Genomic DNA, 22,170 nt, shown 5'->3' with positions numbered 1-22,170 from the left:
GTCATTAGGGATGAGCTTCGAGTTCGAGTCAAACTCATGTTCGACTCGAACATTGCCTGAACAATTTGGAGTGTTCGCGGCAAATTCGAAAAGCCGCAAGAACACCCTTGACATTTTAAAGGCTTATATGCAAGTTATTGTCATAAAAATTGTTTGGGGACCTGGGTCCTGCCCCAGGGGACATGTATCAATGCAAAAAAAGTTTGAAAAAAAATGAAGTTTTTTCAGGAGCAGTGGTTTTAATAATGCTAAAAAGTGAAACAATAAAAGTGAAATTTTCCTTTAAATTTTGTACCTAGGGGGTGTGTAAAGTATGCATGTAAAGCAGCGCTTGTTTCCCGTGCTTAGAACTGTCCCTGCACAAAGTGTAATTTCTGAAGGATAAAAAGTCATTTAAAATCACTGCTCCCGAAAAAAATGCAGTTTTTAAAACTTTTTTTTCCATTGGTACATGTCCCCAGGGGCAGGACCTGGGTCCCTCAAACACTATTTAGTACAATAACTTGCATATTAGCCTTTAAAATTAGCACTTTACATTTCAAACGTTTGAGTCCCATAAACTTTAATGGGGTCCTAAAGTTTACACAAACGTGTGGTCATGTATGTTCTAGGAAGCTGCCATGTATGATTCGCTGGCCGAAGGCTAAATGTAAATTAAGGAGCTCTCAGCTTTGCCCCTTCAGCTCTCAACTGGAGTGTTGGGCTGTGTGTCTGTGTAGCCCGCTGTCTGCTGGAAACGGGTCATAGGTCTACAGAACGAACTGCACTCCTGTGACCTACAGGAGAAGTACAGCCAAAAGAGCTTTGGCTGTACTTCTCCTTTAAATGTGACCATTTAGAGACAATCATAAGTCTCTAGTTTTCTTCTGTGCCAAGTTAAAGGGGTTGTAAAGGTAAAAGTTTTTTCACCTTAATGCATTCTAGCGGCCCCCCTGAGCCCCCCTTTACTTACCTGACCCCTCGAAAGTCCCGCGCCATGAACAAGCAGGCTTCTCGGCTCATTCATTGGTTGATTGAAAGCAGCGCAACCATTGGCTTGCGCTGCTGCCAATCACATCCAATGACGCAGCGCGCCGGGGCCGAGTGATACAGTGAGTGGCTATGGCCTCTGGCTGTATCATGGGAGCGCGCCCGCAAGGACTCAACATCATGCGAGAGAGCTTGCTTTCATGAAGTTGTTGAGTCCTTGCGGGGAGGAGCTCAGAGAGCTGCCGGCGCCAAGGGACCCCAGAAGACCAGGATCGGGCCACTCTGTGCATAACGAGCTGCACAGGGGAGGTAAGTATAACATTTTTGTTATTTAAAATACAGTATATACTGTATATATCTTTGGTGACCTTTTAATGTTCAAAGATATGTATATATGACCAGATTGCTAAAGGAATGCGAATTGCAGCATCGATATAAAACATTTTATTTTAATGATACATCTGCACAAACTATTCTGTTCACTATTCTGTTTAGGTGATAAACTTTTAGAAAAATTTGATAAAACTTTCATCTTTCCCACACTTCCCCGTCAAGTGTCTATTCTCTACTTATATTTGACTTTTATGGTAAATTAGATTACACTGAGACAAATGACCCCCTGAGAAGACTCTTAGCAGAACAAAGAAGCCACTGTTCTTACTATGTGTGTGAATATTAAAATCCAAACTAAAAAGAACTACAGTGAGGTTTTCATTTGTACTGAATAAAAGTTACTCATAAAGCTGCTTGTTCACCTACAGAACAGGACTTTCCCTTCTCGGCAGCAGGATGGGAGAAACAGAGGCAGCTCTAGGCCTTAGGCAAAACTTGACATGGGGCCCCACTCACCCCCATTATGGGAAAAATAATTCAAGGACGAGAGCCTCTTCCCCACAACCCTGGCCGGTGATTGTGGGGGTCTGCAGGCAGGGGGCTTATCGGAATCTGGAAATGCCCCCTTTAACAAGGTGGCCCCCAGATCCTGCTCTTTAATACCTGAGGGGCAGAGGCCACCCGGAGATGTCACCTGCTGAACCTGCCCCCTTGTGACATCATTGACTGAGGGCATGCTGGGTCATTGACGTCACAAGGGGTGGTGTCACCGATATTCACTGGTTGTTAGGGACGCTGTCGGCCCCGCTCCTGAGTTAGGGCTCTTAACGCTGCCTGAGCACAGCAACGTTAAGGTCCCCTGTCCCTCAAAACTGGGGTAATGCATTGGGTAAGTTAGGCAGCCGCGATTCCCTTGTGAGTGTGAGGCCTTAGGCGTCCGCCTAATTTGCCTAATTAAAGAGCCGCCTCTGGGGAGAAATGCTGATCTGCAACAGACATGGCCATCCATGGCAATTGGTAGATCTGACAGATATGATCAGTTCAGATGTGTGCTAATTGACCACATTGGGTCAAAAGTCAGATACACGTGCTACTCCACCTCTAAAGGGCTGAGTTACATAGTAGGTGAGGTTGAAAAAAGACACAAGTCCATCAAGTCCAACCTATGTGTGTTATTATATGTCAGTATTACCTTGTATATCCCTGTATGTTGTGGTCGCTCAGGTGCTTATCTAATAGTTTCTTGAAACCATTGATGCTCCCCACTGAGACCACCGCCTGTGGAAGGGAATCCTACAGTAAAGAACCCTCTACGTAGTTGAAGGTTAAACCTCTTTTCTTCTAATTTTAATGAGTGGCCACGTGTCTTGTTAAACTCCCTTCCGCGAAAAAGTTTTCTCCCTACTGTGGGGTCACCAGTACAGTATTTGTACATTGAAATCATATCCCCTGTCAAGCGTCTCTTCTCCAGAGAGAATAAGTTCAGTGCTCGCAACCTTACCTCATAACTAATATCCTCCAGACTCTTTATTAGCTTTATTGCCCTTCTTTGTACTCTCTCCATTTCCAGTACATCCTTCCTGAGGACTGGTGCCCAGAACTGGACAGCATACTCCAGGTGCGGCCGGACCAGAGTCTTGTAGAGCAGGAGAATTATTGTTTTATCTCTGGAGTTTATCCCCTTTTTAATGCCAATATTCTGTTTGCTTTGTTAGCAGCAGCTTGGCATTGCATGCCATTGCTGAGCCTATCATCTACTAGGACCCCCAGGTCCTTTTCCATCCTAGATTCCCCCAGAGGTTCTCCCTCCAGTGTATAAATTGCATTTGTATTTTTGCCACCCAAATGCATTATTTAAAAATTTTCTACATTAAATCTCATTTGCCATGGAGTTTCCCACCACATTAATTTGTTGAGATCTTCTTGCAAGGTTTCACATCCTGCGGAGACGTTATTGCCCTGCTTAGCTTAGTATCGTCCCTAAATACAGAGATTCAACTGTTTATCCCATCTTCCAGATCTTTTATGAACAAATTAAACAGGATTGATCTCAGAACAGAACCCTGAGGCCGCGTACACATGCGGTCCATCCGATAACAATGGTCCGACGGACCGTTTTAATCGGTTCACCGATGCAGCGGACTGATGGTCTGATGTGCGTACACACCATCGTTTTCAAAACCGATCGGGTCAGAACGCGGTGACGTAAAACACACAACGTGCTGAAAAAAACGAAGTTCAATGCTTCCAAGCATGCGCCGACTTGATTCTGAGCATGCGCGGGTTTTGAACCGATGCTTTTGCATACTAACCATCGGTTTTGACCTATCGGTCAGCCGTCCATCAGTTCGATTTTATAGCAAGTTCTCTTTTTTTGGACTGAAGGACAACAGACCGATGGGGCGTACACACGGGCGGTTTGGACCGATGAAACTGAACTTCAGTCCGTTTTCATCGGTTTGGACCGATCGTGTGTACGCGGCCTATGGGACCCTACTACTCACCCCCCACCATTCCGAGTACTCCCCATTTATCACCACCCTCTGAACTCGCCCTTGTAGCCAGTTTTCAATCCATGTACTCACCCTATGGTCCATGCCAGCGGACCTTATTTTGTACAGTAAAAGTGTATGGGGAACTGTGTCAAATGCTTTTGCAAAATCCAGATACACCACGTCTACGGGCCTTTCTTTTTCTAGATGACAACTTACCTCCTATAGAAGGTTAATAGATTGGTTTGGCAAGAACGATTCTTCATTAATCCATGCTGATTACTGCTAATGATACCATTCTCATTACTAAAATCTTGTATATAATCCCTTATCATCCCCTCCAAGAGCTTGCATACTATTGATGTTAGGCTAACTGGTCTTTAATTCCCAGGGATGTATTTTGGGCCTTTTTTAAATATTGGTGCTACATTGGCTTTTCTCCAATCAGCTGGTACAATTCCAGTCAGTAGACAGGTCCTCATCACAGGCATGAGATTTGTAGGGGTCTGAGGTGACTTTACGGATCCCTGGCTGGTATTTGGTTGTCTTCAAAAAAATCCACCAAAATGGAAATGCTGGTAATTCAACATCTAAAAGAGAATCTGGCAAAGTAGCACCTCAGACACTCTACAAGGGCATTGGTTGTAAAATGAGGTACTATTTACATGTGAGTGAGGGATGAGCCATTGCCAGATGGTCCCCTAGAGATCTTCTGGATTATGGCAATGAAGGTCCCCGCTCCTTCCCTGAAGGTTATGTATGGGACATTATTCCTGAAGCTGCAAACATGGATTGTGTTGCTTGAAATATGTCACACTTTTGAACAAAGGATTGTAAAGAGACTCCTCTTGATCTTGATGGTGGTGAAAACCAACAGAAGCTCATCATGACTCATCTCCAGATACGCCGGCGTATCTGGAGATACGCCGTCATAAGTCCTTTCTGAATCCGGCCCAGGATGTTTACATTCCTTGTCATAGGAATAAAAGTGATAAAAAAACTAAAATGAAAAAGAAAGTGTAAAAAAAAAGTAAAAGAAAAAAAAAATCCTCTGTAACTCTAAACTTGTAACCTGTAAAACATTTTAAAGCGTCGCCTACGGAGATTTTTAAGTACTGAAGTTTCGTGCCATTCCATGAGTGACATGTTATCTATTTACTCGGTGTAACATCATCTTTCACATTATACAAAAAATTCATGAAATCATTTTTTTTCCAAAAAAAAAAAGGCGTTTGAAAAATGATTGTGCAAATACCGTGCGAGATAAAAAGTTGCAATGAACGCCATTTTATTCCCTAGGGTGTCTGCTAAAAAAAATATATAATGTTTGGGGGTTCTGAGTAATTTTCTAGCAAAAAAATATATGATTTTTACATGTAGGAGAGAAGTGCCAGAATTGGTTCCGGTATGGAAGTGGTTAAAAGAATGTCACTCACTTATACAGTAGATATACTGTACATAGAAAATATTAGGTAGATTCACAAAGAGTTAGGCCGGCTTATCAGTAGATAAGCTGACCTAACTCCGAATCTATGCCGCCGTATGTTTAAGCGTATGCTCAAACAGAGATACGCTTAAACAAAGCTAAGATAGGACAGCTTGCGCCGTTCTATCTTAGCTTGCAATTTTTCGGATGGCCGCTAGGTGGCGCTTCCATTGCGGCCGGCGTAGATTATGTAAATGAGCTTGTACGCCGATTCCCGAACGTACGCCAGCCCGCCGCAGTCGAATTACGTTGTTTCCTTAAGGCCTAAGGCGGCCTAAAGTTATTCCACCTATGAGGCGGAATAACAATGTTAAAGTATGGCCGCCGTTCCCGCCGCGAGGTTCAAATTTTTTACGTTGTTTGCGTAAGTCGTCCGCGAATCGGGAGTTACGTCGTTTACGTCCACGTCGAAATCAATAGGCCCATACGGCGTACTTAGCCGCAATGCGCCCTGGGAAATGTAGGCGCCCGGCGCATGCGCAGTGTATAAAAACGTCACAAAACGTGAGGTCAAGCCTCATTACCATGATACACGCCCCCCTCCAAGTCATTTGAATTAGGCGCCCTTACGCCCGCTCGTTTGAGGCTACGTCGCCGTAGATTAGCAGGTAAGTAGATTGAAAATCACTACTAGCCTAACTAATTTACGGCGGTGTAGCCTAAACAGGCTAGGCTACGCCGCCCTAAAGTTATTCCAATGTACCTGAATCTACCTATATATATATCTCCCATTAGGTAGATTTGTGTAGAAATGTGATTTTCCTTCTGGAAATAACTCAGCTTCCCTATGATCTCTGTAATGATTCTCCAGTATAGTAAATCCATCCATTGCATGTAAAATTATTGCTCTCATTACAGCGGGACTTCTGGAATAATCTGATTTCCAAATCAGAGGCCCTCTGAGAATTACATTGCAGCGGAGGCTCATTAATTAGAAGGAATGGAATGAATCTGTAATATAAGACACTCATCGCTTAATTATTATTGTATGTAGTTAATTACTGATGTTCAAATTCAGCGTGGGCTTCTAACTCAACAAAAATATCTCTTCCACTCTCATGGTAAAAGAAACAGCCCCAGATACTAAAGGTAATGTTTCCTCTCCTACAATAGGGGGCATTTCCCAATCTTGCCTTTCAGGGCTTGGACAAGGGGTGGGCAGGAGGGGAGGCTGCCCTGAGCACTGTGGTATCATTTGAGGGGGGGGGGGGCACTGCAAGGAGATTGAGGGGAGGGGATTTGTGTTAGGAGGAATCTGGTTTTGGGGCCGGCAGGGAGCAAGAATTGTTCTAGGAGGGGTAATTTAAGGGGATGTGGTAGGGGTGGTGATTTAGGGGGATTTGTGTTGGGAGGGGGGATGAGGGAAGAGCCCCCCACCCCCGCACAAAAACAAAGCAGCCTCCTCCCGTCTCCCGCACAAGAAGAGTCCCCGCCTGCTTGCGCTACACTTTTTAAGGATCGTGTGAACCGATCCTTAAAGTGAGCCTTCTCACTGACCTGGGAAAACTGAGTATATGTTGAAAAATGCATAAGCAGATGAAAAATTTTCACCAAAGCTAAAATGATATGTAAAGCTTTTCCTGTAAAGGCCCAGCTTAGATAGCCCCTATTCCCACCTGTAAAGTCTTTCTATTGGTCTTGGTGTTCTATTGGTCTTGAAAAGACTCAGGGAAGAGGGCCACAGCCAAACTTGACTTTTACAGGAACTACAAGGTCAAAGCAGAAGTAATGATTAGCTGTAATGTGTGTATGTGATAGACCAACACAAAGTGACACATAATTGTGAAGTGGAAACAAAAATGATAAATGGTTTTCAACATTTTCTACAAATAAATATCTGAAAAGTGTGGTGTGCATTTGTAGTCAGCCCCAGTGGCGGCTGGTGGTTTCTTCTTTGGGGGGGCGACTAACAAGCAACACAACACCCCCCCCCCCTGGCGGCATGGCACAGAACAATCCCCCCCGCGCACGGGCGGTCTGGCCCGGCACTTACCAGCTCATGTGGCGGGCTGTGGTGTCCTCTCTTGGAGTACGGGGGCAGCAGCTGTCACACCCTGCCACATTGGAATCCATGGTCCGGCGCCACTGATATGTAGATCAGGGGGCCGGACGCATGGATAGGGGAGACAGTGCCCCTGCGCCCTCTATAGATGGGACGCCACTGTTCAGCCCCTTTTACTCTGACACCCCTAACTAAAATCTAGTGGAACCAATTGCCTTTTAGAAGTCACCTAATTAGTAAATAGAGTCCACCTGTGTGTAATTTAATTTCAGTAGAAATACATCTGTTCTGTGAAGCCCTCAGAGGTTTGTAAGAGAACCTTAGTGAACAAGCAGCATCATGAAGGCCAAGGAACACACCAGACAGGTCAGGGATACCATTGTGAAGAAGTTAAAAGCAGGGTTAGGTTATAAAAAAATATCCCAAAAATATTCCAAGCTTTGAACATCTCACAGAGCTCTGTTCAATCCATTATCCGAAAATGGAAAGAGTATGGCACAACTGCAAACCTACCAAGACATGGCCGTCCACCTAACCTGACAGGCTGGGCAAGGAGAGCATTCATCAGAGAAGCAGCCAAGAGGCCCATGGTAACTCTGGAGGAGCTGCAGAGATCCACAGCTCAGGTGGGAGAATCTGTCCACAGGACAACTATTAGTTGTGCTCTCCACAAATCTGCCCTTTATGGAAGAGTGGCAAGAAGAAAGCCATTGTTGAAAGAAAGTCATAAGATGTCCTGTTTACAGTTTGCGAGAAGCCATGTGGGGGAGGGGACACAGCAAACATGTGGAAGAAGGTTCTCTGGTCAGATGAGACCAAAATTGTACTTTTTGGCCGAAAAGCAAAACGCTACGTGTGGTGGAAAACTAACACTGCACATCACCCTAAACACACCATCCCCACCGTGAAACATGGCGATGGCAACATCATGTTGTGGGGATGCTTTTCTTCAGCAGGGACAGGGGAGCTGGTCAGAGTTGATGGAAGATGGATGGATGTTGATGGAAGATGGATGGATTTTCAGGGCAAAAAAGTGCGCGGTATACGCCGATAAATAGGGTAACTGTACTGGTTTTCCTGATGTTGTAGTGCTGCGCAAACTGTTGGCGCTATATAAATCCTGTATAATAATAATAATAATAATTTCATTTAAAAAACGTGCAGATGGGAGTGGGAGGGTGGATGATGCAGAGTGTGTGCTAATGAGGTCAGCTGGTCAACTCCTTCCTGTGTCATGACCTACAGTCTGATCAGGAAGAAGACATTACTAATGGAAACGTCTGGAAACGTGGATTAGGACAAGAAAAGTAAATGACTGTAGATTTAATGGAAAGCTTTGATATTTTTGCATAAAAAGTATATGAATGCTATATTGGTGCATAGGGGGAGCTGGAATGTAGAAAAAAAATAAAATACAAAGGTGAGAACTTACCCTTTAACCTAGTTGCATTATAAAATACAGGTATTTTTTTTTTTTTTTTATGTAATACCTGTATTATCTGGTGTTATGGATGTCCATATTAAATATCATGTGTGGATGAAGCCCTGTAGTGTTAGGCCTGTGATGAATAAACTTTTAGGCATCTATTCATAAATACATTTTTCACCACAATCCCTGTAATGCATGGGTGCTCAACCTGTGGCTCTTCAGCTGTTGCAAAACTACAAGTCCCATTATGTCTCTGGGAGTCACGTTTGGAGCCACTCGGAGACAGTTGGAAACACTCCGTTCCCGAGTGTCTCTGAGCATCACCGAGTGTCTCTGAGTGGTTTCCGAGCGTCTCCTAGTGTTTCCAAGTGTCTCTGGCGCCCCCCCGCCTCTGGCCACATGTGGTACTGCCTAGACAAGCAGTGACTGTGGAAACGGATTATCTGAGTTTCCATTTTTTCCTATGAGGAAACTCTCTTTGCTATCCGAGTGCTTTGGATTACAAGCTGTAACGGAATGACCCGTGAAACCCAGAGACTTTTGAAGGATGGGGGGTTCTCCTGTGCCAGCGTCACTAATGACTCTTGGGTCTAAGGTCATCCTGTGCCCCTTTTGGGCATAGGGTGACTGATAAATGCTAATTCATGTTTTGCAGGATATCTTGGAATATTACAAGTTGTTAAAGTCTGACTCCAAATGGAGTGTTTTCATTCATTTGAGGTGTTAATTGCGTCTGCTCCTAGACATTCCATTGTGTGATGCTAATACTGTTTTGTGTCCATTGTGCGAATTAGGTCTGCTCCTAAGACCTTTCATTATGTATGCTAATAACACTGTGTTGTGTGGAATGTACTTGTCAACTGTAGTAATTAGGTCATATTAATTATGTCAGATCAGTGCCAAAACGTCTGACATTGGAATGTGTATTATGCAGGTGAATCGCTTATTGGCGGAGTCCGAATGTCTGGGGGATAATTAACTTCTCTGATTGTCATTATCTAAAAGAATGTGATTGAAGCCCCATTGTGTGATGTGTGGGTGGAGAGTTTCTTTGTTCCTTTGATTAACTGTAAAATGCTTGTACTGTATATAAGAGAGCTAACAATTAAAGCATTCATTCATTCATTCATTTGACTCAGAAAACACAGAGCGTATGTCTCGTCTTTCTGAGGGAATTCTTATGGATCGTGTCTGCTGGCTTGTCGGACTGTCGGATAAGCTGTCGTGGGGCGATGGAATGGAATATCGTAAATGGTGGTGACCGTTACACAAGCATTCTTCCGGAACAAATTATGCTCATAATCCAAGGTATTACTGTATATAGACCCCCCTTACCCAATATGCCAAGGAATGTATACGCAGCAGACAGACACGGGTCAAAGACACCTCACATTTAAGGAAAGAGAATCACTGGGGGGTGATATGACATTTATTAACCATCACCCAACTACCAAGTGTAAAAGCGCACAGGATGGCATAGTGCCAGTCCAATTAGAAGGAGCAGGAAGCGGCATTGTGGGATGGCAATGTGTACTTGTGCCCCATACACAGAAGATTTTCAGCGATCAGAGTGATGGAGAGAACCCGGAGCAGTCAGTATAGGCACCAATGGGTACTTACTGTACAGAGGGGCACACAGGTTTTGTTTTAGCACAGGTGGGTACATTGTAAGTACAGGTTGGTATCTTCCTTCACCACGGTCCGTTTTTTTTTCCAGTTTCTCACACATGGATAGGATAGCACCCTGGACCACCACCAGAGGTAAGTAGTCACAGATAGGTCATGGCATTGTTGTGGGCACTGTGGCGAGCAGCTTTGGCAGTTCTTGCCTCAGCAGTGATGTCACTTCTATAGTTCATCCAGAGGAGTGGCACAGCTGCAACCAACGCACATCCAATGGAGCCGGTAGCCAACCAATAAGAGTATCCAAGTTCATATGTGATCCCAGGAACTGTCAGCACCACCTGGATACCAAGATATCTCATTATTGTAGGTGAAAATCCTATCACTGAAATCTCATCTAGGCTTCAACAGGTCATTTCCAATAGTTTTAAATGTTTTTATTAAAATGATACCCAGTGATCCTGCCATGAAGACTCTTTCTAAGGCACTTCCTGTTATAAGGTGACAACACTCCTAATTCTACTCCTGCGTTGTCACCCTGTCATACAGACTTCTGATAATGACTACAAGCAGCACAGACACAGTTGCTGACGGTCTCACTGATGGGGGGAAGGACTCTATTTATTATGTTGAGTTGTTTTCAGTAAAGAGATCAAAGAAAATACAAAACAAGAGGCGGGGGATTGTCCAATGAGGGCTTAGTTACAGTGACAAGCGTCTAATCGAGGAATCCCTTCACTTTGTAGAGCTTTTCTTTCACTTCCTATTTTGTCTCCAGGACAGGAAGTGAAGGGAAATCCCCCCAATGGGGCAAAGAATAGACAGGGGTTTTAATCCTCCCCTACTACTAAGGGAAAATATTTTAATGTGGACAATTTATTGGCGACAACTGTCTAAAGATGAAGTATAAACTGTTTATATTCTGCCTTTACTGACACCATCAATGGGGCACCATTCTTCCAACTACCACCATCAATGGGGCAACATTCCTCCCACTGACACCAATGATGAGGCACTAGTCCTCCCACTGACACCAATGACGGGGCACTATTCTTTCAACTACCACCATCAATGGGGGAGCATTCCTCCCACTGACACCAATGATGGGGTCACCATTCATCCCACTGACACCAATGATGGGGCACTAGTCCTCCCACTGACACCAATGACGGGGCACTATTCTTTCAACTACCACCATCAATGGGGGAGCATTCCTCCCACTGACACCAATGATGGGGTCACCATTCATCCCACTGACACCAATGATGGGGCAACATTCCTCCCACTGACACCAATGATGAGGCACTAGTCCTCCCACTGACACCAATGACGGGGCACTATTCTTTCAACTACCACCATCAATGGGGGAGCATTCCTCCCACTGACACCAATGATGGGGTCACCATTCATCCCACTGACACCAATGATGGGGCACTAGTCCTCCCACTGACACCATCAATGGGGCACCGACAAAAACTCACCCAAGCTCTACTGCACAATTGGAGAGTAATAAGCTGAATATCGGTGCATCAAAATAACAAAAAATGCTGACGCACTTTTCTTCCCATTGACACCATCAATCTGACACCATTCCTCCCACTTACACCATCAATGGGGCACTATTCCTCCCACTGACACATCCATGTAGCACCATTCCTCTCACTGACACCATCAATGGGGCACCATTCCTCCCACTGACATCAATGATGGGGCACCATTCCTCTCACTGACACCATCCATGGGGCACCATTCCTCTCACTGACACCATCCATGGGGCACCATTCCTCTCACTGACACCATCCATGAGGCACCATTCCTGCTACTGACACCATCGATTGGGCACCATTCCTCTCATTGACACCATCAATGGGGCACCATTCCTCTCACCGACACCCTCAATGGGGAACCAATCCTCCCACCGACACCATCAATGGGGCACCATTCCTGCTACTGACACCATCAATGGGGCACCATTCCTCCCACTGACATCAATGATGGGGCACTATTCTTCCAACTACCACCATCAATGGGGCACCATTCCTCCCATTGACATCAATGATGGGGCACTATTCCACCCACTGACACCATCTATGGGGCACCATTTCTGCTACTGACACCATCAATGGGGCACCATTCCTCTCACCAACACCATGAATGGGGTACTATTCCTCCCACCGACTCTAACAAAGGGGTACGATTCCTCCCAATAAAAAGAAAGATGGGACATTGTTTGCTGCCACTGGCCACAGTCTGCCCCCCCCCCCCCCCACCTAAAGCCTGAAGGAAAGTGGCCCTTTGTTTAGAACATTTGAAGACTCTCGTCTTAAAGGAGACCTACCCTGAGAGTCTGGAGGTGCCACTGCTGTCCTCTCCTTGTGATAAAGGCTTTTGCCTTGTCATCGTGATGATCCGATGGCTTCAATGTTTTCTGGCCCCGCAGGACTTACAGAAGTATTCAGGTAAGAAGTTGGTTCTCTAATCTGCATGTTTTGTTCCGGGAAATTATTAAAAGTACCTAAATCAATGTGACAGCCAGGCGCAGAGCATTTTCAGAAGGCTCTCATTAATAGCAACCTCCATATTTTTCTCTTGAAACTTTTATGATTCACATCAGCCCATACACAGACCTATCACAGTATTCCTTTAGAACTTCCATGTCCCCATAAGGTAGTGTGGCCGAGCGGTCTAAGGCGCTGGATTTAGGCTCCAGTCTCTCTGGAGGCGTGGGTTCAAATCCCACCACTGCCAAGTTTTTAAAGCTTGATCCAGCGGTTCATTTTTTACCATTAACATTTCTGCAGAGTTTTTTATTTTTTTTTGTTTCATAACAGAATTTTATTTCTGCCTGTGACTCTCTAGGGGAGATTTCCCCAACTTCCTGCCCCTGTAACACTGGCTTAGGGCCAGATTCTCAAACAAGTTACGCCGGTGTATCTACTGATACACCGGCGTAAATCGAATTTCCCGCCGGCGTATAATTGTTTTGTATTCACAAAACAAGATACGCCGGATTTAGGCTAGGATCCGACTAGTGTAAGTCACTTACACCGTCGGATCCTAAATGTAATTCGCCGCCGGCCGCTAGATGGCGTTTACGTTCAGGTCTCATTTGTTTATGCAAATGAGCCTGATACGCCGATTCCCGAACGAAATCGCATCGCGTAACCGTCGCTTACGTCGTTTGCGTAAGCGTAAGGTTACCCCTGCTATATGAGGGGTAACCTTACGCCAGTCCCACGTATGCCATGTTAAGTATGGCGTCGGGTCCACGTCGTGTTTTTTCGTCGGGTACGTCGTTTCCGTAAGTCGTTCTTGAATACGACTTTACGTCAATGACGCACACGTCGGCGCCATTGACGTTTTCCGCCGAGAACTGGAGCATGCGCACTGGGCTTTTTGAAGCCCGGCGCATGCGCAGTTCATTAGAATCGGGGGCGCGCTTAATTTGAATACAAGCCGCCCCCTTGGAGATCCGCCAGGCTACGCCGGGGCATTTACACTCCGTCGTCCCAACTTACGGAGCAAGTGTTTGGGGAATACAACACTTGCTCCTGTAAGTTGGGACAGCGGAGTGTAAGTGCCTTAAGCGCAGCCCGCGGATTTTTAGAGAGAATATGGGCCTCGGATCCTAAATGTAATTCACCGCCGGCCGCTAGGTGGCGTTTACGTTCAGGTCTCATTTGTTTATGCAAATGAGCCTGATACGCCGATTCCCGAACGAAATCGCATCGCGTAACCGTCGCTTACGTCGTTTGCGTAGGCGTAAGGTTACCCCTGCTATATGAGGGGTAACCTTACGGCAGTCCCACGTAGGCCATGTTAAGTATGGCGTCGGGTCCGCGTCGTCTTTTCCCGTCGGGTACGTCGTTTTACTAAGTCGTTCTTGAATACGACTTTACGTCAATGACGCACACGTCGGCGTCATTGACGTTTTCCGTCGAGAACTGGAGCATGCGCACTGGGCTATTTTAAGCCCGGCGCATGCGCAGTTCGAACGGCACGGGGGCGCGCTTAATTTAAATACAAGCCGCCCCCTTGGAGATCCGCCAGGCTACGCCGGGGCATTTACACTCCTCCTGTAAGTTGGGACAGCGGAGTGTAAGTGCCTTAAGCGCAGCCCGCGGATTTTTAGAGAGAATATGGGCCTCGGATCCTAAATGTAATTCGCCGCCGGCCGCTAGATGGCGTTTACGTTCAGGTCTCATTTGTTTATGCAAATGAGCCTGAAACGCCGATTCCCGAACGAAATCGCATCGCGTAACCGTCGCTTACGTCGTTTGCGTAAGCGTAAGGTTACCCCTGCTGTATGAGGGGTAACCTTACGCCTGTCCCACGTAGGCCATGTTAAGTATGGCGTCGGGTCCGCGTCGTCTTTTCCCGTCGGGTACGTCGTTTTACTAAGTCGTTCTTGAATACGACTTTACGTCAATGACGCACACGTCGGCGTCATTGACGTTTTCCGTCGAGAACTGGAGCATGCGCACTGGGCTATTTTAAGCCCGGCGCATACGCGCAGTTCGAACGGCACGGGGGCGCGCTTAATTTAAATACAAGCCGCCCCCTTGGAATTACGCGGGGATACGCCGGGCCAATTACACTACGCCGCCCCAAACTACGGAGCAAGTGTTTGGGGAATACAGCACTTGCTCCTGTAAGTTGGGGCGGCGTAGTGTAAATGGCTTACGCGACGCCGCCGCAGAAACTACAAGAATCTGGCCCTTAGTCTCCAATGCACAGACAGCAATAAATTCACCATCACTATTTCTTCTCCGCTCTACTAAAATGTGTTTGTTTCTGCCTCCTCATTGGAGAGATTCCCCATCACTTCCTGTCTTGACAAGTTTTCCTTATAAGAGAGGCAACTTAGGATGAATAAAATCTACTTACCTCCATCCTGTATTTCAGTAATGTATCAACAGCATACCAGGACAATGCCACGCCTCCACATATACCTGTAGAGAGAGAGAACAACACTTTATACACACAGTACTTCCATGTAAATTCACTTTGCGTGCACCAAATCCAGATATTACCTCGTAAAAGTACAAGTAATATTATCACTGAGCTGTATATAGCCTGTATGGTAAGCAGAGTGGTGGGAGGGGCTAGGGACGTCCCAGCGGACGAAACGCTTCGGGAGGACTCCATTGTTGCCACATTTTATACAAAGTCCTTGAATATCATCACAAATGTAAGTGTTCTGACTTCATTAAACTTTTGATATGTAATATAGAGTTACGCTATGTGGCCGTTTTTTTCTTCTATTATATGACACAACCCTTCTACATCTATTTGGGATTCCCTGGACCTTCATTTCTATGAGACAACCCACTAGGAAGTCACCTTTCCCTGACATTCTCTCTATCCTGCTGGTGTTTTGTCATCTCTGGCACAGCATCCTGAAGTCCATAGGATCGGCCAAATGACATTGTGGTTCCGCCACGCCAAGTCTTTTTGACGTAGGTTGTCTAGGGTCCATACTATCTGGTAAGCCTTTTACCTGTGGGGTGGTTCCCTGCACCTCATCACTTCTTCACTTGCACAGATCTGCATGGTTTGAAGTCGTCACCATATTTTGAACTTTGTCAGCATCGAAGTTTGATCTCTCTAAGGACAGATAGGCCCAGATTCACAGAGAGCGGGCGCACATTACGCCACAGTAGCGCAAACCAATGTACGATACGCCAACGCAGCGCAGAGAGGCAAGCATGGAATTCAGCAAGCCAGTGCTCCCAACGCTGCGCCAGCGTGGCGTGGGATTCGAAGGCGTACGCCGGCGTAGGTGGAATTGGGCGTGAGCCATGCAAATGAGGCGTGACCCCATGCAAATGATGGGCCGAGCGCCAGACAGATACGTATCACGAACTGCGCATGCGCCGTGACGTGGACGCATCCCTCTGCGCATGCTCACAACCACGTCGGAACAACTGCCTAAACTACGCCGGATCACTGCCTATGGCGTGAACGTAACCTACGCCCAGCCAGACACACTTCCAAGTAAAATACGCCGGCTTGTGTTCCCTGGGGCAGACCTTTGCATGTCTGCTGCTGGGTTGCACCTCCTTTATGGGGCATAACTTTACGCCGGATGTACAACTTACGAGCACCTCGCGTAGCCTGCGCCGGGCGCACGTACGTTCGTGAATCGCCGTATTTCCCTCATTTGCATATTTGAATGGCTGATCAATGGGAGCGCCACCATGCGCCCAGCCTAAATGTGCGCCCACCCTAAGCCGGCGTAAGCAAGTTACGTCGGCAGGGTGAAGCCTATTTTTAGGCGCATCTCTGTTTGTGGGTCTTGCGCACAGATACGACGGCGCACATTTGCACTTACGTCGGCGTAACTTGTTATACGTCGGTGTAAGTGCTTTGTGAATCTGGGCCATAGTCTTTGCATTTTTGCACCTGTTTTGAATTTCCTGCATATAGACTTTCATAGTGTGCTTATGGAGACATTTCTATTTTCATCATTCACTATCAATATTTCAGCACTTTATTTATCAAGTTTTTACGTATTTATTTATTCATTTATATATTTTGATTAGCGCTACACTTTTTTTGTTTCCACATTGTTGCAATTTGTTTACTTGGTGTGTCAGCAGCTTACCCTTAAAGTTGATGTAACCCACTCTCATCCTTTCTAAACTCCTGCCATAGTGCTGATCTATACGGATATAGATGTCTCCTGCATGTATCCTTACCTGTCAAATGTCTCCCCTCTGTCTGTTATAAGAACTGAAAAACTGCAGATTCTGTGGGTGGATCTGTTGTCTGGAGCTCGGTGGGTGGAGTCGTGATGTCAGTAGACTCCCCGCCCACCTCTACACTCCCCTTGTCAACATGCATTTTGTCCTGTGTATTCCTAACACTAAATTCTGCTATGATCACTAACATCCAGTCAAAATTCAGAAAAGTAACCACACAACTTCAGAAAAGGAGTGGGGGTGGGAATTAAAAAAGAATGCCTGTCTCCAGGCTAGTGCATGAGATATGTAAATAACCTGTCACTCACAGCAAGGGGGCGGAACGGACTAAGGTTTTTCTCTGCAAGTCCATTTTATCTCACTGAACAATAAAAGAGGATTGCTCAGCACTGGATTAAATCTGTGTGGCAAGACTGGGCACAGATGATAGGAAATCTTATACTCTACATTGTGACAGCAAAAAAATAATAATTCAGGTTTACAACCACTTTAACCACTTAAGACCCGGACCAAAATGCAGGTAAAGGAGCTGGCCCCTTTTTGCAATTCGGCACTGTGTTGCTTTAACTGACAATTGCGCGGTCATGCGACGTGGCTCCCAAACAAAATTGGCGTCCTTTTTTTCCCACAAATAGAGCTTTCTTTTGGTGGTATTTGATCACCTCTCCGGTTTTAATTTTTTACGCTATAAACAAAAATAGAGCAACAATTTTGAAAAAAATTCAATATTTTTTACTTTTTGCTATAATAAATATGCCCCAAAAATATATAAAAAAATCGTTTTTTTCCTCAGTTTATGCCGATACGTATTCTTCTACATATTTTTGGTAAAAAAAAATCGCAATAAGCGTTTATCGGTTGGTTTGCGCAAAATTTATAGCGTTTACAAAATAGGGGATAGTTTTATTGCATTTTTATAAAAAAAATTTTTTACTACTAATGGCGGCGATCAGCGATTTTTTTTCGTGACTGCGACATTATGGCGAACACATCGGACAATTTTGACACATTTTTGGGACCATTGTCATTTTCACAGCAAAAAATGCATTTAAGGGCCCGTACACACGACCGAACATGTCTGCTGAAACTGGTCCGCGGACCAGTTTCAGCAGACATGTTCGGTCGTGTGTACGGCCGATCGGACAGGATTCCAGCGTACATTTGCCCGCCAGACCGTTTTCGAGCAGGCAAATGTTTCTAAACTTGCTTAGAAACATGCCCGCTGGAATCCTGTCCGTCGGACATGTTCTGTCGTCTGTACAGACTTACCGTACATGTCCGAGCGGCCACCATCCCTCGCATGCGTCGAATGACTTTGACGCATGCGTGGAAGCATTGAACTTCCAGGGCCGCGCACGTCGCCGCGTCATCGTCGCGGCGACGGCGCGGCCTCGTCACCGTGTACGCGCGGATTTCTGTCTGATGGTGTGTACAACCATCATACAGAAATCTCCGGGCGGGCATGTCCGCTGAAAACGGTCCGGCGGACCGTTTTCATCGTACATGTTTGCCCGTGTGTACGAGGCATAAAATGCATTGTTTATTGTGGAAATGACAGTTGCAGTTTGGTAGTTAACCACAAGGGGGCGCTGTAGGAGTTATGTTTCACCTAGTGTGTGTTTACAACTGTAGGGGGGTGTGGCTGTAAGAGTGACATCATCGATTGTGTCTCCCTATAAAGGGGATGACACGATCGATGCAGCCGCCATAGTGGAGCACGGGGAAGCCGTGCTTACACGCGGCTCTCCCCGTTCTTCAGCTCCAGGGACCGATCGCGGGACCCCAGCGGCGATGGGGTCCCCGGGTCCTGCGGTCCCGGAGCTTCGGACCGGGTCGCGGGCGCGCGCCCGCGACCCACGGCTGGGTAGATGTACAGGACGTACCTGTACGTACATCTGCCCAGCCGTGCCATTCTGCTGACATATATAAGCAGGAGGCGGTTGTTAAGTGGTTAAGGCAGCGCGGAATTATTCTGTATACCACACCACTAAATGTATGACTTCCTGCAGAAAACGTTAGTTTGCTTAGGCAGGCAGACTATGGTTTGCTGGGTGTTTTAAGCATATATAACGAGGCTGCATTAGACCTGCTTTGTGTTTCTGTGGACACACTGAGCCTTACTAAGACCAGTGGCGTCTCCAGCTTTCACATTTTAGGGGGGGCAGGGACAAAAGTAGGGGGGGGCCAACTTTAAAATGCAATTATATATATATATATCCTGGGGCCCTTTACTACGATCCCACAAATGGGTCCTTTCACATGTTCTGCAGTGAGCTCCCTTCCTACTATACTGGGGCCCCCCAGGGTGGCAGAAAACAAGAGAGATATGTCACCAGCACACCAAGAAAATATAAGGGTCCAATGCAGTGGGAGAACTATCAGGGTTGCAAAGGTTGTCTTGCCACCGGGCCCTGGTGTTCTGCCACTCTAGGGTTCCCCAGCTGTCCTGTCCCTGCTATTGACAGCGCTGGTCTGGCATCTGTCTCCTTGGCAGTGGCGGCAGTCTATTAGGACCTAGTGCTGGTGACATTATGGGTGCATGCAGGGGAAGGCTGGCACTATTGGTTATAGAGAGCCGAGCCCCCAGCTGGTCACCTAGCAGGAGTAATGCAGGGGAAGGAGCAGATCGGGCGGCTGTGTGAGCGCTCGCATTATGCAGTGTCAGCAAGCAGAGGGAGGGGGAGGAATCCCCCGCAGGAGCTGACTGGGGATGCTCTCCCTCTCAGGAGAGACTGTGTTACTCCAGCGACGGCCCAAGCTAAATACAGAAAATGGTCATTTTTGTTTTGTTTTTTGGGGGGGCACATGGTGGGGCACAGCATAATGTTGGGGGGGGTCAGGGCCCCCTCTGGCCCCCCTAGGGACGCCATTGACTAAGTTGGGTTTGCATTGAAGGCAAAGCAGGCCTAAAACAACTTTCTGTTGCACTTTCTGATGGAACACATACAGGCAGTGTTGGAATGCAAATGGTAGCATTTGACAAGAGCACCTGTCTACATGAGTCCTTCTAGAACAGGGATCTTCAAACTACGGCCCTCCAGCTGTTGCAAAACTACACATCCCATGAGGCATTGCAAGACTCTGACATTCACTGACATGACTAGGCATGATGGGAATTGTAGACCTGAACAACTGGAGGGCCATAGTTTGAGGACCCCTGTTCTAGAGGGACAGTCCCAGCAAAGGGGTGCTGCCTTGGGTAGCAAAATGTGTGTGCCTACATGCTTCAATGCTGCAAATCTATAAATGATACCTCCTAGAAGCAGCATTAGGCCAGCAGCTCGTGAAAGATTCATCTTGAGATCGTCTCTTCTGCTGATAATGTTGGTACATTTCATTCCGAGAACCAGAAGTGGTGTTGCAACGAGGCTGAGAATGCCGTTTACGATGACCAGGGCCCGTGTGGCCACCATGGGCACTATCACAGAGGAGGAAAATAAATCACAGCATTGGCAACTGGACTTCTAGCCAAAAACATCCAAAAATATTTATTGGCTCTTTACCCACCTGGATGCTCGCTGAGATACGAGATTGGGATGTCGCAGGTCCAGATATTGGCCATGTAGTCATACACGCACTCGCTCCACAGCCCCCGACATCTAGAGCTCAAGCCTACGGAGGAGTAAGGGTCCTTTGCATCTTGCTAGGTCACAAATTGGGCAATGGAGTGAGAGGTTAGAAAAATATACAAATCTGCATATTATCTTTATTATAGTATTTATTATAATATTATTATTATTATTATTATTATTATTATTATTATTATATTTATTATATATTTATTATGTATAGTAATTTGTTATTTTTATTATTATTCTATTACAATATTATATATTTATATGATTTAATATCATATTTAAAGGAAAAGTTCAGTTTTAGTGTAATGCTGGTTACCCCACCCTACTACCTAGCTTAACCTAGAACCACCCCACCCACCTAGGACCTCACTTACTCCTCCTTGATATTGGCAGCCTCCACCAGTATCCTGAACTAAAATCCTAGAAAGTATAGCCCCATTCAAGTTTCTGTGGAGCCTGCATGTAAGGGGGTGTTGGTATAATTTCCTCTTTGGCCATTGAGTGGTGCCCTCCTCATATATAAATACAGTGGAACCTCGGATTATGAGCATAATCTGTTCCAGGAGAATGCTCGTAATCCAAAGTACTCGCATATCAAAGCGAGTTTCCCAATAGAAGTCAATGGAAACAAAAATAATTTGTTCTGCGTTGACTTCTATGGCATGCAATACCGCATGTGGCCAGAGGTGGGGGTGCCAGAGAGCCAGAGAGACTCAGAAACACTCGGAAAGGCCGGGAGAAAGCTCAGCTGAACTCGCAAAACCTCGGAAAGGCTCAGGAACAGAGGGCCAGATTCTCGTCCGATCGCGTATCTTTGTGTGGGCGTAACGTATCTGATTTACGTTACGCCTCCGCAACTTAGACGGGCAAGTGCTGTATTCTCAAAGCACTTGCTCCGTAAGTTGCGGCGGCGTAGCGTAAATCGGCCGGCGTAAGCCCGCCTAATTCAAATTTGGAACAGGGGGGCGTGTTTTATGAAAATGTTGTATGATGCGCCGTCCGTGGAATTTCCCAGTGTGCATTGCTCCAAAGTACGCCGCAAGGACGTCATTGGTTTCGACGTGAACGTAAATGACGTCCAGCCCCATTCACGGACGACTTACGCAAACTACGTAACTTTTTCAAATTTCGACGCGGGAATGACGGCCGTACTTAACATTGTTACGCCGCACTTCCGCCACCATATAGCAGGGGTAACTATACGCCGGGAAAAGCCTAACGTAAACGGCGTAACTTTACTGCGTCGGCCGGGTGTACGTTCGGGAATTCGCGTATCTAGCTAATTTGCATACTCGACACGGAATTCGACGGAAGCGCCACCTAGCGGCCAGCGTAAATATGCAGTTACGATCCGACGGCGTAAGAGACTTACGCCTGTCGGATCTAACAGATATCTATGCGTAACTGATTCTAAGAATCAGGCGCATAGATACGACGGCGCAACGCAGAGATACGACGGCGTATCTGGAGATACGCCGTCGTATCTCTTTTGTGAATCTGGCCCAGAGTATTTCCAAGTTTATCCGAGCATTTCTGAACGGCTCTGCTCGGCTC

At 46.2% G+C, this 22,170-nt stretch overlaps 1 non-coding gene across 1 annotated transcript; it reads left to right on the top strand.

Moving 5' to 3' along the window:
- The first annotated feature begins 13,000 nt into the window (after positions 1 to 13,000).
- On the top strand, positions 13,001 to 13,082 carry TRNAL-UAG. The gene has a single exon. It is a non-coding gene; the product is annotated as a tRNA-Leu (tRNA).
- The last annotated feature ends 9,088 nt before the right edge of the window (positions 13,083 to 22,170 follow it).

This window comes from Rana temporaria, chromosome 10 (genome assembly GCF_905171775.1).
Source record: "Rana temporaria chromosome 10, aRanTem1.1, whole genome shotgun sequence".
NCBI classification, from domain to species: Eukaryota; Metazoa; Chordata; class Amphibia; order Anura; family Ranidae; genus Rana; species Rana temporaria.
The sequence above is the reverse complement of the archived record's forward strand: the minus strand, read 5'-3'. Positions and strand labels throughout refer to the sequence as shown.